A 14,234-nucleotide genomic window follows, 5' to 3' on the forward strand; every position below is an offset into this window, starting at 1 on the left:
TAGAAGATGTTTCTGTGTGTGAATGCGGTTAGTCTGTATGTGTCTGTGCTATTTGCCATCAGTGCCTGACCATAAATCAGAGGCCCTCCGGCCGTGGGATTGCCCGGCTCGTGGCTCCATGTGTAATTACAAAGCTGACATTTAAACAGCAGCAGCCATATTTCACTCTCGCCGGCGCTGGACGCAGAGTGGTCTACGGATGGAGTAAAAGTTTTCAACTAAGAAAAAAAAAAAAAAAAAAGACAGGAGAAAATCAATAAGAGATAGAATGCATTCTAATGCCTTGTTAATGGACCCGCATATTAATTATTCAACGGTGGCCATTTTGTCTGCTCATTAAAGTGGCAGCTGAGAGGAGAAATGTTGTGCATTACTCTGCCCGGCTCTGCTCGGGCAGCGTTATTACCACATTCTCAGTTTGTGCTGCTGATCCTCTCATAATGCTGATTTGGATCTGTTGGTTCTGTGTTTGACACACATCCATATTGGATCTTTATTACTCTGCAGCCCGGTACGCTGCTTTTATAAGAGATGCTATCTCGAGCACATATAACTGATCTTTTTTAAAAGGTGAAATGCACCATGTAATGTCAACTGTAACGTTATCCAATTATTTCACCTTAATCATATTGTGCATTCATTTTAGTTATTTGTATGAGATTACTTTTTGTTAAAGGACAGTTTATTCTATTCTACTCGTTGTGGTTGTAACAACACTTCTGTCACCCGCAGTCATTGCAGCTTTGGCTTTTTCTCAAATGGAAAAATTTGCCGTCTTCAGTTGGTTTCTTCGCCACATCTCTGTGACATGGATGTAGTGCAATATGTCATCTTTTTCACATCTGAAAAGTGCAACTTCACACGTGTTTACCATGTCAGAAATCATGTTGGGAATCATTATGCACACTTAAGTAAATGAGGCAATGTGAGAATATAAAAACTGTCAGCTACATCACCTGATAACACCGGCTCTGTGCCATGATTATACAGGGAAACAGGGTTGCATGTCTGTATGCAGGCAAGTTGATCTTCAAAAATGTTGATGTTAATAACTAGTTAATATAGTAGATAATCAATCTGGACCTTAACTTTAAAGCTTTGTTAAATAAAACGAAGAAAGAGTTGTTTCTAATATTTTGAGAATTACTGATCAGAAGCTTCTGTAAACAAGATGAATTATCTCTGGCTTGATTTGTCACTCTTGAGTTAGGGGTGTAACACTACATTGATCCAGATCAATATATCGATTCAGTGATCAACGATCCAATATCTTCGAATATAGTGAAAATATCAATACACTTTCTATTTACTCTTTTTATTAACCTGTTTCTCATTTAAATACCCGGAAGAGCCCAGTAATAAAGATGTCAATTCATATTTTAGTTGCTTTTTTGTGAGCTGATATAAATGTAACTGATTGTGTTAAATGGGCATATGATATTGTCTCATATCGATCGCAGGCCCCTGAATTGAATCAAATCAAAATCATATCGTGGCAGACTTTGTGATATCAGCAAATCCTATCTTAGTCCAAAGAGTCAATATAATATCGTATCGTGATGAAACTTGTAATTTACACCCCTATTTGAAGTGAAACTTTCATAAAAGTACAAGGGAATTAAACCATATTTTTGCATGAGGATTTGCAGCGATCGTGTATTATGATGTTATTGAAAAGGGCTTTAATCCAGGAGGAGCCAGCAGTGTTGAGGATGAATTTGACGGCTACTATATTGGCAGTCAGGGTGGACCAGGAGATGTATGTGAGGTGGGAGCTGTGAGACAGGGGGAAAAATTAAAATTCCTCTTTGGCCTGCTGTCAACCTGCGTCTGCTGACTGCTCAGAGGAGCTGCTGCGTGACGGGATTCCTAATGACACTGCAGCAGCCATTGCCACAAATTGCTTTGACTTGATTTATTTCTCCTTTTACCCCCCCCACTCACCACCTCCACCACCACCCAGCCACCCACTGCTGCTCCTCCTCCTTCCTCCCAACATCATCGCCATCCAACCATTCAGTTTCTCTCTCTGTCTGTCTCTCTCTCTGTCTTCATAGACACATATATACTGTGTGCACATGGGGTAGCATCTCCTCTTCTGCATCACGCCAGTGGCACGGAACATCTGTCTCTAGGTCCCCCTGCCACACAGTGTTAGAGTCAGGGTAGGTCGCTCACTCGACTGGCCAGTCTGGAAAGGCCTGTGGGCAGAGCGGGGCAGGACTGGCTCGCATATGAGCGCGTCCAGGCGGAAACTTGTCCCCAGGTCCATCCTGCTTTGCCTGCCTCATGCCATTTGTATCTATGTGTGTGTATGTATTTGCAAACATAGACAGTGATTTTATAGGTCAGAGGCCACCAAGGCATCAAAAACAACTAAAGGCTGCTTCTATGTGTCCTCTCGCTCCGTCCGTCTTTTCGCTGAGCGTCTCCGATGCTCCTTTCTGTTTGACTTTGTGAAATTTGTGTTTGCCGCGCACGAATCTGCATGTGTGCTTCTCATTCTTGCAGCAGTGCATAACTAGCATCCCTGTGCTCAGCCACTGTTTGACCAGGTTTAATCTCCTTACATTTAGACTGTTTAAATAGTCTCAGTTCAGTTAAGTTCCTATTTACCTAAGCAAAGTGGAATGCTATCAGAGGCAGCAGGCAGTAGTCTGCCAGTCACACAGCAGATAGCTCCTTCATGCAGCGACAGCCCAGATAAGGGGGAATGGGGGGAAAGTACTGTTTAATCAAACAGTGGAGGGAATAGGGAATGAGCGCAGGGAGCCTGGACTGGGTTGTACCAGCTATTCATAAATCCAAGTGTGTAAAGGTCTTCTTAAAGGCACAATGACTAGGATTTTCCTAAAAAGCAATGCAGACTGATACAAAAATAATCCCCCTCAATCATCACGTATGACTCACTAGAAGTGTGTGGTGGTGTCTGTATCTGCAGAGACCCTGCTCTCTGTCTGTATTTTCTTGTTTTGTTGTGTTCGGGACGTTTCTGGATGTCAACCTCCATAAAAACATAGCGACCAGGTGCCAGATTGTAAGCACACATCCAAGAGGAAGCTACTGTATACCAATTATAATGAAGCAAAACCATAAAAATAAAATACACGAGTAGAACAGACATCCCCATTCAAATCAACGTAACAGGATGGTCAGAGCGTACCGTGTATGTGTACCGTGGCGTGTGTACAAGCGGCTAGCGTTTGTCACGTTATCTGACGTTTTGTAATTTGAGGTTATTTTTGTTGGGTGTAATTTGAATTTTTCTAAGCAACATAGTTATCAAACAGCATTTTGATCAAGTGTCAGGTCAGATATGTCACCCATAGGCTATTTCATATTAGTACTTTTCACTCTGAACATGCAACCAGATATCACGCCAAAACGTGTAATAGAGCCTCCTGTCCACCAGAGAACAGTGTGTCAGTGTCACATTTTGCCCAGCAGAGACGTGAATATTACACGCCTGTATGAATGGGTAGTAACAGCAGGGGGGCAACAAAACCATGGACTTAGGATCAGGCAACAAAACCACTTAGTTAGGTTAAGGGATAACGTCATGGTTGGGGTTAAAATAAGTACGTAAAACATGTACGGAAACAACGAAACGTACGGAAACGTGTGACAGACTTCATTACAAAACACGTGACAAACATCACTAAAGTAACTTGCAAAACAAAACACAAGTCTTGAACACCGGCCTCCCGGTTAAAAAATTCTGGTTGGACCCATCCACTTCCCCACCTGCCCACCATAAGTGGTCTTTCTCACTTTGTATACTGTGTAACTATAGCTCTGAAGTGATAAACATTACGTGACAACCCTCACTACAAAACACTACACCTTGAGGCGTGTAATATTCACGTCTTGACACAAAACGTGACACTGACACGTTTTCTTCCGGTGGACAGGTGGATCTATTACACGCTTTGCCGTGAGACTGGCCTGGAACATGCCGTATACAGTATTAGTTCAATTAGCTACATAGGTAACATGATACTTGGCAGTTAGTGGTTGTAAATATTAAGTACCAACTTCTTTCTTCATAAGGGCTAGTTACTTTGTGTGGTGCAACCAATTTTAATTTAGTGATGTGTAAATCTCCACTATATAAACCCTTAGGTTATAACTAGGCTAAGTTTGAACTTGTGAACAGGTGCAACCGGCTCCTGGTGAGCTCAAAGGACATTTTGGTTCTACTTTCTCCGTCTTCTCCTATCTTGAATTTCTCTTAATTTTTCCTCTTCAATTCATCTTCAATTCTCCCGCTTTTTCTCCCTCAATCACTCCATTTCGATATCTGTAACTGTCTCTCTCTTTCCTTATCCATCCATCTTTTTCCATGCCCTTCTCAGGAGGTGGGGCATTTATCATCTTTATACCTGGAGGGTTGATGGCCATGCATTGGCCTGATAGATGGGCTAGCCAGTGATGTGCAGCCACCTCAGGAGACACAAACCAGACAGCTACTTAGTAGCTGAACAAGACACATTGCTTTTCTTTTATTGTTTTCAAACTGCAAGGGTGTGTTTTTTTGTGTGGGTGGGGAGAGGGAGGTTTAAGAGGAGGAGGAGGAGGAAGGAAGGAAAGAGAGGAAGAAAAAAAAACAACAACAGCAGATGCTCCTTGGCTGTCCAGAAAAATGTAGCAACTGTGCACAAGATGGGCCATTATCCATCGAGTGTATCACTATGTTGTTGACAAATCAATGGCTCTGACAGTGATGACTCTGTGTTACAGCAAACATAAAGCACTCAGACAGTCTCCCTGCCTGCTATGGAGACTGCAGCGAGGGAGCACTCGGGGCAAGGGTACTCATAGCCAGGAGGGGTGTGTGTGAGTGTGTGTGTTGTGTCAGTGTGTGACAGGGAGAGTTTTCATTGAGCATATTTGTGCTTGAGCGCAGGTGGGGGTGAGAAGATTTTTTATGTCGATGCATGAAAGTTTCACGCCATTGATCACCTTTTATGAATCATACATATTATTGCTGAGGCTAAATATTAACATTAATTAGAAATACCTCTCAGTGTGATTTCTAGAAGCACCGGGGGCCGCGCAGCACTTCTAATTCTTTAACACAAATCACTCTTTTCACAAGCAGTCTGCAGAGGCTTTAATGTGAGACTTGACCTGCTCCTGGTTAAAGCTGCTCTGCATTAATATCCTGCAAATATCCTAGAAATCCTCAGACAGGGTTGTAACTCGGCTCAATAAGGAGCCACAACTGCCGCCTGTAGCTGAACAGAAGTATAATCCATTCATGCAGACATACTGTACAGTACGTGGGATTTATGGTTAACATGCAACATGCATGCAGAGACAGGGAGGCGGTGCGCTCCGGTGGACACGTATAGAGATATCATCTTTGTGTGGAAACTGGGAGTGTAATGAGTTAGCCAAGACTTGCATCATGAATCCTAAGAAAGGAGGAGGAGGGGGGAGGTCATCTGAGTTTGATTGACAGGTAGTCTCAAAGCCCCCTGTGGAAAGTGCCAGGGGCAGGTCACTGGGGCGAGAGCACCGTTACCCATACAGAGAGAAACGCTTGACTGCTGTCTTTGGCATATGGGCCTCTCGTTGCTCAGTAGCTGCTTAGTTTATTCAGCTTATTTTTCAGGGACAGTTCACATTGATGAGCAGAGAAACTGTAAAATGTGCCAGTTTTTTATCTGTTGTCCCTGTTCAGATGTTAAAAGGCTCTATAGAAACTCAATTTATTACTCAAAGCTGCGACATTATCTCAGTTACATAAAGTTAACAGCAAAAAATAGCATGCAGTGTACAAACAGACATACTACAGCTAAGCCTATGAGGGAAAATGACAAAGAATATTGCAGTTATAGTTCTTCCCTGTATAATGTAAAAGAAATTCAATAAATTTAATTAATAAATTATTTTCCGGTTTCTTTACTCCACTATGACCATAAACTGAATATCTTTGAGTTGTGGACTAAACAAGACATTTGAGGACGACATTCAACATTTTATGACATTTTATAGACCAAAAAACTAGTCGGTTACTCGATGAAAACAGTCAACAGATAAATCAACAATGAAAATAATCGTTAGCTGCAGCCGTAGTTGTGAGCACCAGGAACCAGTACACAATTTCCCTGTAGTGAAATGCACTGAGAGGTCAGAGTTCAGGGTCAGCTACAGGACAGCATCCCTCCGAAGGACAGTCCCCGTACTCAGTACACCACCCTGCTGCCCAAATTAAAGAGGCTACAGAATCTATTGTGATGTTAAGTGAACAGAAAGCGGCAGGGTGGACAAAAATCCCGCCAGAAGTAAAAGCCCTGCGAGTGTAAGTCTCGACTCAACTGAGCGCCGCCTCTGCTGTTCTCCGTGCAGAGAGGAGAGCAGCAGGGAAGAGAGGACAGGGGGAGCTGGAGGGGTTAAAAGGCAACAACGTCAGCGGCGCACAGGCAAGAAGACAAGTGTCGACAGCGACAGGAAAAAGACGGAGGCTGCCCATGTGCCTATGTCTCCTCCACCCGACCCCCCCTATACCCCCAACCCCCCCCCCCCCCCTCTACCACAGACGAGCATATGTGGGCTGACAACATGACATTGCCAGTGAAGAGAGGGAGGGAAAGAGAGCGAGCAAGAGGGAGGACCAGGAGCCCCAGTAGCCCTGACATCCCCAACTCTGACAGCTGATGGAGGCAGATTAGGCTCATGCACGCACACAACTGTCAACCACCTCCCGCCCCACACCCATCCCCATCCCCATCCCCATCCACCCCTCACCTCAATTCTACCCCCCATCCAAAAAAGCCATGCAGAAGCCTTCCTCCACTACTGCTTCTCCTCTCTCCATCCCTCCTCCCCACGGCCACGCAAAGAGCAGCACTGACTCCCAAATTCTCCTTCGACTCTTTTTCGACTATAAACACTGAGACAAACACACATTTTTCCAGGCTCAGCACCGAGGGGATGATGTTACACGGGTGGGTTTGCATCACGCAGAGCTTTGTGAATTTGCACTGATGCAATGTTTACGCTTTTGCTCAGCCAGCTATGACCCAGCCGTATCGATAGCCAGGGTCTAACAACCGAATCAAGATGCAAGTCAGAAACAACAATGTCGAGACCCGTCTACTGAGAGCAAGTTCATGCAAGGAGTCTGCCTATTACCGCGCACAGCAGATATCCATTACCGTAATGTCTGTAATCCCCATGACTCAGGTGCCCTCACACAGCCCAGACGCCTCCTGTGGGGTTAGCTAGACGTATGAACACACTTAGCAGATGGATTAGCTATTTATGTACACATAACTTCACTTGTACATCAAGGTTTTTTGTTTTTTTTTTGCACTAGTTTCTTATCTCACCGTGAACAATAGAGTCCATTTTGTCTGGTTGGAAGTTTATGGTTTGAAAAAAGGGGGAAAGAGACATTTTGTGGGTGTGTGTGTGCTGCTGCTGTGTAAGAAACAGAAAGCTCACATTTTACCCTGTGACAGATAAGAAGGAAAGAAAGAGTGTGTTGCATGTATGTGTGTGTGTGTGTGTGTGTGTGTGTGTAGTGAGGCAGACATCCACCCTGGGACAGTATGTCATCGATTGAGCTGCAGGAAGAGGCCTATTATCTCCAGCCATGGTTCAAGCGGGGGAGTCAAGTGTGTCATATGTGTTGGCTCTAATTGGCAACCCACCCTGGTGGAGGCTGACTGGGGCGAAGGCAGAGCTGCAGTAACCCAACCACCTCCCGCCCTCACGCACACACACTCACCTCTGGAAGTGTTACATTCGAGTCACTGTTGTTTTTCCCGTACTGGCAAATAAATTACAGATATATAAATTAGTTAAATGCAACACACATATTCAGAGACATTATAGAAAACAATTTGATTATCTGGCTATAATGCAGAGATCTTTGTCGTCATTGTTCAATGTGTACTAAAGGTGTATAGTGGTGCATGTTGCAAAGGCTTTTGTGTCTGCAATGTTTCGATTAGCAGACTGCACTTTGCTGTCTCGGTGTTGCATTGTGAGTCGGTGTCTGTTGTTTTTTTCTGCTTAATATTGTGCCCTCCATCCTCAGGGTCATTATTTGTTCTCTTCTTCAGACGGATCTCTTGTTAGACAAAACCCTCAAGTCTCACAAGTTTCCTATCTCCCCTCTCCAGCTCAATGCTTACATGGTGTAACACTGCCCTCTGCAGGTGTACAAGGTCACAACACTTGCTGCAAAATGTAGAAAATACTGCCATCAAAAAAAGGCATAAAAAACATACGTAGACAGAAGTCAACCGTCTGCAATGTGTGCAGTATATCAAGTAGTTAACACTTTATAATAACCATCATTTATAAATGGTAAATTGATAGTTAATCAAACTCGAGTTAATAGTTATTTTACTGTTAAACAATGAAATGATAATTAATAGTTTTTACCAATTATATATATATTTTTTAAATAGATATCTATTGAGTTTTCAACATAACTTATTAGTTTGTTATTACTTATAAAGTTGCAACTGATGATTAAAATAACTTGTCAAAATGTTAAAAAATACTTTGTAAAGCATCTATAAACATTATTTAGATAGTTAATACTTTGTCAATAGTTAATAATTGGTTTCTGGTCCATCTATCTGTGTATGTAATGTTTATAGATGTTTTACAAATCATTTGGTATTTATTAACAAATACTTAATGCAGTATATCAAATGTTATAATGTGTGCAACAATAAACTGTTACTAAATAGTTTACTAATGTAATCAGAGTGTAATTGTTATTGTCTCTTATCAGCTATGATACAATATATAATTCATAAACTAATTATCTCATATTACACAAACTAATGATAAAATAACATCAATTATAGCACTACTAATAAATAGTAAATATTGTTAATTAGCATTTCATTGTTTGTTAACAGTAAAATAATGATTAACTTAAGATTAATTAACTATTAATTTACCATTTATTAATGATGGTTATTATAAAGTGTTACTAGCAAGGGTAAAATGTCTTATTCAGTCTCCCGTGAGATAGATTTAAACATCATTTTAGTTTTTATTCATTTATTTGTTTATTATTATTTTCCACCTAAATAATAACAACTTTTACTGTAATTAATTTAATATAAAGATGAGATGTGATAAAGGATTAATGCAAAAATATAACAAAACTTTATTTCAACGTGTGATACTTGTTATAGAAGAGTAGTTCTTCAACAAATTTGCAACGTTTTGCAAAACTGCAACTTTGGCGAAATGTTTTGGCAGCCGATCGGTGACTCACACTGATGATGGCAGTTTCACTTCTACATTATACATGCAGGAATTATATTAGTGCTTTGCAATGCACTTCATAGGGTGTTAGAGCTTTGGCCTAATTAGCCGCTCATGTAGAGGCTGTAATACTTCGCTGGCACCAGAATTGACTTCCTGTCGAGGAGGTAAGCAGGCAAAAATAACCCTAATAATAACCCTAACCCTAAGTTAAAGTCATAAATAAGTTGAGTTGCATTAGCTGTCTTGTAGAAGGGGTTGTTCAATTTATTTTCTTGTTGAACAAATGTAGAAGACTAACATGAAGTAATGAATTATCAATACAAGGTGTGGCTGAATTATTTGTTCTCAGGCAAACATCAAAAGACTGAAGCATTCACAAAGTGAAGCAAACCCGCATATATAGATAAATTAAAGTGTCTATACAATAAATAAATACGAGTGTTTATATGAAGACGTCCCATTGAACCAAATATGAGACCAATACATATTTTATCCTGTGAATTGTAAAAGTGTAATCAACCCTTAACGAGGAGATTTGTCTGCTTGTAAGACAACAAAAACTCTATTTTCCACATTAAGTGCTGTTAAAAAATGTAAAAATAACAATATGTTTAGGTTTTGTGGATATTGATGAACAGATCACACTTGCCAATTATGACAAAAAATAATGCAAAAATCTTAAACAGTGGCTTTCCAGACGGTTCCCCACTGTACCTGTCATTGGTGTCAGTGATATAGTGTGAAAACCCTCGCCCCCCCTCCACTAGTCATCATTATTAGTGTTACTGTCTCCCTGGTGAGCCAGACAGCTTCGTTGGGTTCCTTATTTCCTGATCAGTGGGGCTCCGAGCCACCTTGTATGTTCAGAGGAATATTTTTTATAGTGACCTGACTACAGCTTCAAGAGCACCGCGAGTCTTCTCCACTATTATCGCCTCAGTGGGACTCTGCACCAAGAAGCCTTTGAAACTCGTGATCTCATTTCCTGTTCTGCTGGGTCGGATATTCCTCAGTAATTGACAATGTGGTGCAGTGCACAAATTCTGCTTTTGCATGTCATCTTCTTTCCTATATAATTGTACATTTCTGTAGTTCATGTGGAGTTTGTAATATCCAGAAATATGCAATGATATTGTCCAAACCTTCTGCCAAAGAGGAAAAACCTCTTTGAACTGTTGGCGGATAACTCTCTTTCCAGCTTAATTTGTAATAGACTAAGTCTTCCTTTCTCTCTGGATGACTAGTTTGGGTATCCAGCATATCAACAAAAACTGCAGTACCAGAAACTGATAGCTAGAAACCAGCTGCATTACTAGCAAGCAAGTACAGTGGCCTAGAGAGCTCAATGCATTGCAGCATACCAATCAATATTTAGAAGGTTTTAGACAAGAACAGAGTAAAGTCAATTAAAAGTCCTGCATTCAAAATGTCAAGGCTGGCCCACGCTACAAGATTTTTCCAATCTTAACAGATGTTGAAAATGTGAGAGACCCCACAGACAACGACATGTTATGGTAAATTGAACAGGTTTGTTCACACTATAGGTGTGGGGAGAGCAACGATTTGGCCAAAACAGCACACCACACACTAACAGATTAATTCATGAACAACAAGAGTCCTGACTCTCAAAACCATAAATCTTACAAAATCTCTTGTGATGAAATGTGACTTTAGTGTGAACAAACATGGGCGACTAGGAGGAAGAATTAGTGATGGTAGTTTTTGCACTACTTTGTACTGAAAATTCACGAAGTAAAAAGAAAAATAATGGAGGCACGTTAAATAAATACTCATGTTATTGCCACTGATCAACAATTGGTCCTCCATTTCTGAGGTCCGTCTTACTACTACTTTATGCTTTGCATTTTACATTAACCACAACGGCAGTTATGGCGGCCTCAGCTAATGCATGATTAGCTGCAGCCGCCGTGACGGCGGTGGTTGTCCTTCTTTCTTCAGTCAGCTTGGTTTTCAATTGGCTATCGTTCTTTCCCACATGACTGCGTCATCGGCTGTCCCCGCGGTTCCCCACACACAACAGGATATTTTATCAGAAATATTGAACATGTTTAATATTTGCAATTTGAAATTGGTGCAAAAAGGATGGACTTCTGAGCCGATCGGGGATGTAAAAAACACTCTTAACATACGTACCTCACACCACACGAGTATCTGGAAAGATAATCTTTAGAACCGTCAAAAAAGTCGTGGCTTTGTCAGGAGGGGGAATCAGGCCCAAAATCGGCTTGATTCTTGTGTAGTGTGTACCCAGCAAAGTACAAGCCAAGCAAAATGTACTTAAAGTATAAAAAGTAAACATATTCATTATGCAGAAACACTCCTTCCAGAGTTTTGAATTACATGTAAGGGATAATGTACAGCGAGCTGGTCATTCTTGTGAAATACACCGACGCAAAGCAGAGGGGTCTTGGATCGCCCTGAAGGGGGGTTATTTCACAAGAATGACCCACTAGTTGTACATTATCACGATTATTACACAGCTACTTACTTAAGAAATCAATAATTTGACACAAAAACGGTCTGCCAGAGTCCGACATCAGAACTGCATCCATAGCAACGCTCCGATTGACCAATCAGAATTGAGTATTCAACAAAGCCGTGTAATAAGTATTCATAATACATTGTATTATTGGATATTATTATTTAATGTTTGTCAATGTGTAGCCAATTTTAGGTACTTTACATACTACTTTTTAGTTTGATAATAAAGTACTGCGTCATATTTTATAGCTTCTCATGTTTTGCCTGTAAAATCTTCATAAAGTACATTTATCTCTGAAATTCAATGCAGTAGAAGTACAAAGTAGTATAAGATAGCAATACCCAAGTAAAGTTCAAGTACCTCAAAATTATACTGAACTACAGTACTTGAGTTACATTCCACCAATGATAATATGTCTATGTTGTTCTGCTGCTCCCAAGTGGTCAAAACATCAATTAATTCCGCTCTAAATAATAAGAGTATTGTTGTAATTACAAAATAAAGAGGGGAGTGTATGTATTTCATTCAATAATGCAGCGATTAAATCCCCAACTCAGGATTATTGATGATAGTTTCCATAGTTGTAATCATACAGTTGATTTTTCTGAGTTAATGCGAGTTGTTATTTCTGCCAGCAGTGGGCAGCAGAGCGCTGTGTCTGAATCTGTAGTCTTGGATCAGGTTTCAGTAATTGGTTCATCTTTTAAGCATCACCTTCTTACAGAAAACACTGATCAAGACTATCCAATGGGCACGCTACATCCTTCCAGCACCACATGAAATGTCTGCATGTCTGTGGTATGAGAGCCTGTTGTTGCTGTAGAAGTGTGTGTGTGTGTGGGGGGGGTGAAAGAAGAGAAACATCAGGACGCCTCCTGCCAACTGCCTGAAATGACAGAGACAGGTGCTGTAAAATCACCCCTTTATACCAGAACTCACACACACACACACACACACACGGACACACGACACATGGAAGCATGCCGACACCCACTCAGCACGCACAGTCAGCCTGCCAACATACTCAATTATTTCACTGCTCTACTTTCTAACAGGAGTTTCTAGACTGTAGTGTGAACGGTATCTCTGTCTCCTGTACATTCATAACTCAGAGAGGTTTATTTGTGTATTTGATTCTTTGTTTATAACTGTGATACTTAATATTAGTTTTGGTTTTTAACATGAATAGGCTTCTGTCCCACAAGTAAAGGAGCGTCTCTGTGGTGAGACGGACGCCAATGTGGTCCGAGGTTGTTTACTTTCTAAAGATCCGTATCGACCTTTGACCTGTGAGCCGACTTGCTGAAAGGGTGTTGAAAGAAGCGTTTAGGAGATCTAACCGTCCCATAATGCCAAACACATCTTCTTTCCTGCTGGTTTGGTTTCCCCTGAGAACATATAACCAGCTTTCTCACTCTCTGTCTGGACAACAGCCAACTCTTCTTGCATCAGAGGTGGTTGCCTAAAAACACTTGAACTTCATCACTCATGGTCGTGTTTCCGTCAGATTTTGACATGGCAATCTCTGCTTTGACATCACACATTGAGCACCATAGATCTTCATCTTCTGCTTTGACACGAGTGTTCAAAATAGCAGGAGATCAAAGAGTTCCCGGCTGAATGTTCTGAATGCGTGAGGGCGCGACACAGGCCGCGCCAGACAGCGAGGTTACGTATGCAGCCTTACGACATGAAGGTTGATCCGGACAACACGGATTTAAGAAGAAAACAAGTGCTAAGCTACTTAAGGCTCTAAACACAAGAGTATGTTGTGCTTTGTAGTGGGGGCTGTAAAATAAATGTTTTCATTTCTATTTTCCTCTCAGTGTGGCAGCAACAGATGTCAAAAAGACAAATCGATGTGTGGTGAAGGAACTGTTGAATTGATTTTTGTGGCAATTTAGATCAAGCATTGACATCACTGGCTGTTTTTCAGTTTTAATAAAAACGTCGCTTGTTAGCACGGGCTGATGGAGATAGAAGCTTCCAAATTTTTTAAAGTATAATTTTATTGTCAAAAAATCAATTTAAAGGTGCTCTGTATGATATCCAGAGCATTAATAATAGCATCAAACAAATTTGCTTTGTAAAGATATAGTAGAGTAATGTCTACCTGAGCAGAGAATCAAGTCGCTCTCCCTCTGTTTGTGTTGTAGTCCAAGTTTCTCTGTGCTTTGTTGACATCGCCGGGCCGGCCACGCGTGCCCTTTAGTGCATGTTTGTGCATGTGAGCGTGCCACCCTGGCTAGCTCACGGCCGCCGCACCACACTGCGCTCATATGACGGGTTACAGCGGATTATGTTGTCCCAACCTACGCCGCTGTTGCGGAAGCGTAGCACTCCCCCTCTGGTTCCCCCTTCAGGTAAACACTTATATCTGTCAGTACTTTCGCTGTTGTTTGCACTGTTTGCACTGTTACGGCGCTGGCTCACCGTCGCCATGTTGAGAGCCGTTGAGGGGCAATAGAAATGCTCCCAATCCCGT

This window comes from Sebastes umbrosus, chromosome 2, assembly GCF_015220745.1.
Source record: "Sebastes umbrosus isolate fSebUmb1 chromosome 2, fSebUmb1.pri, whole genome shotgun sequence".
Classification (NCBI taxonomy): Eukaryota; Metazoa; Chordata; class Actinopteri; order Perciformes; family Sebastidae; genus Sebastes; species Sebastes umbrosus.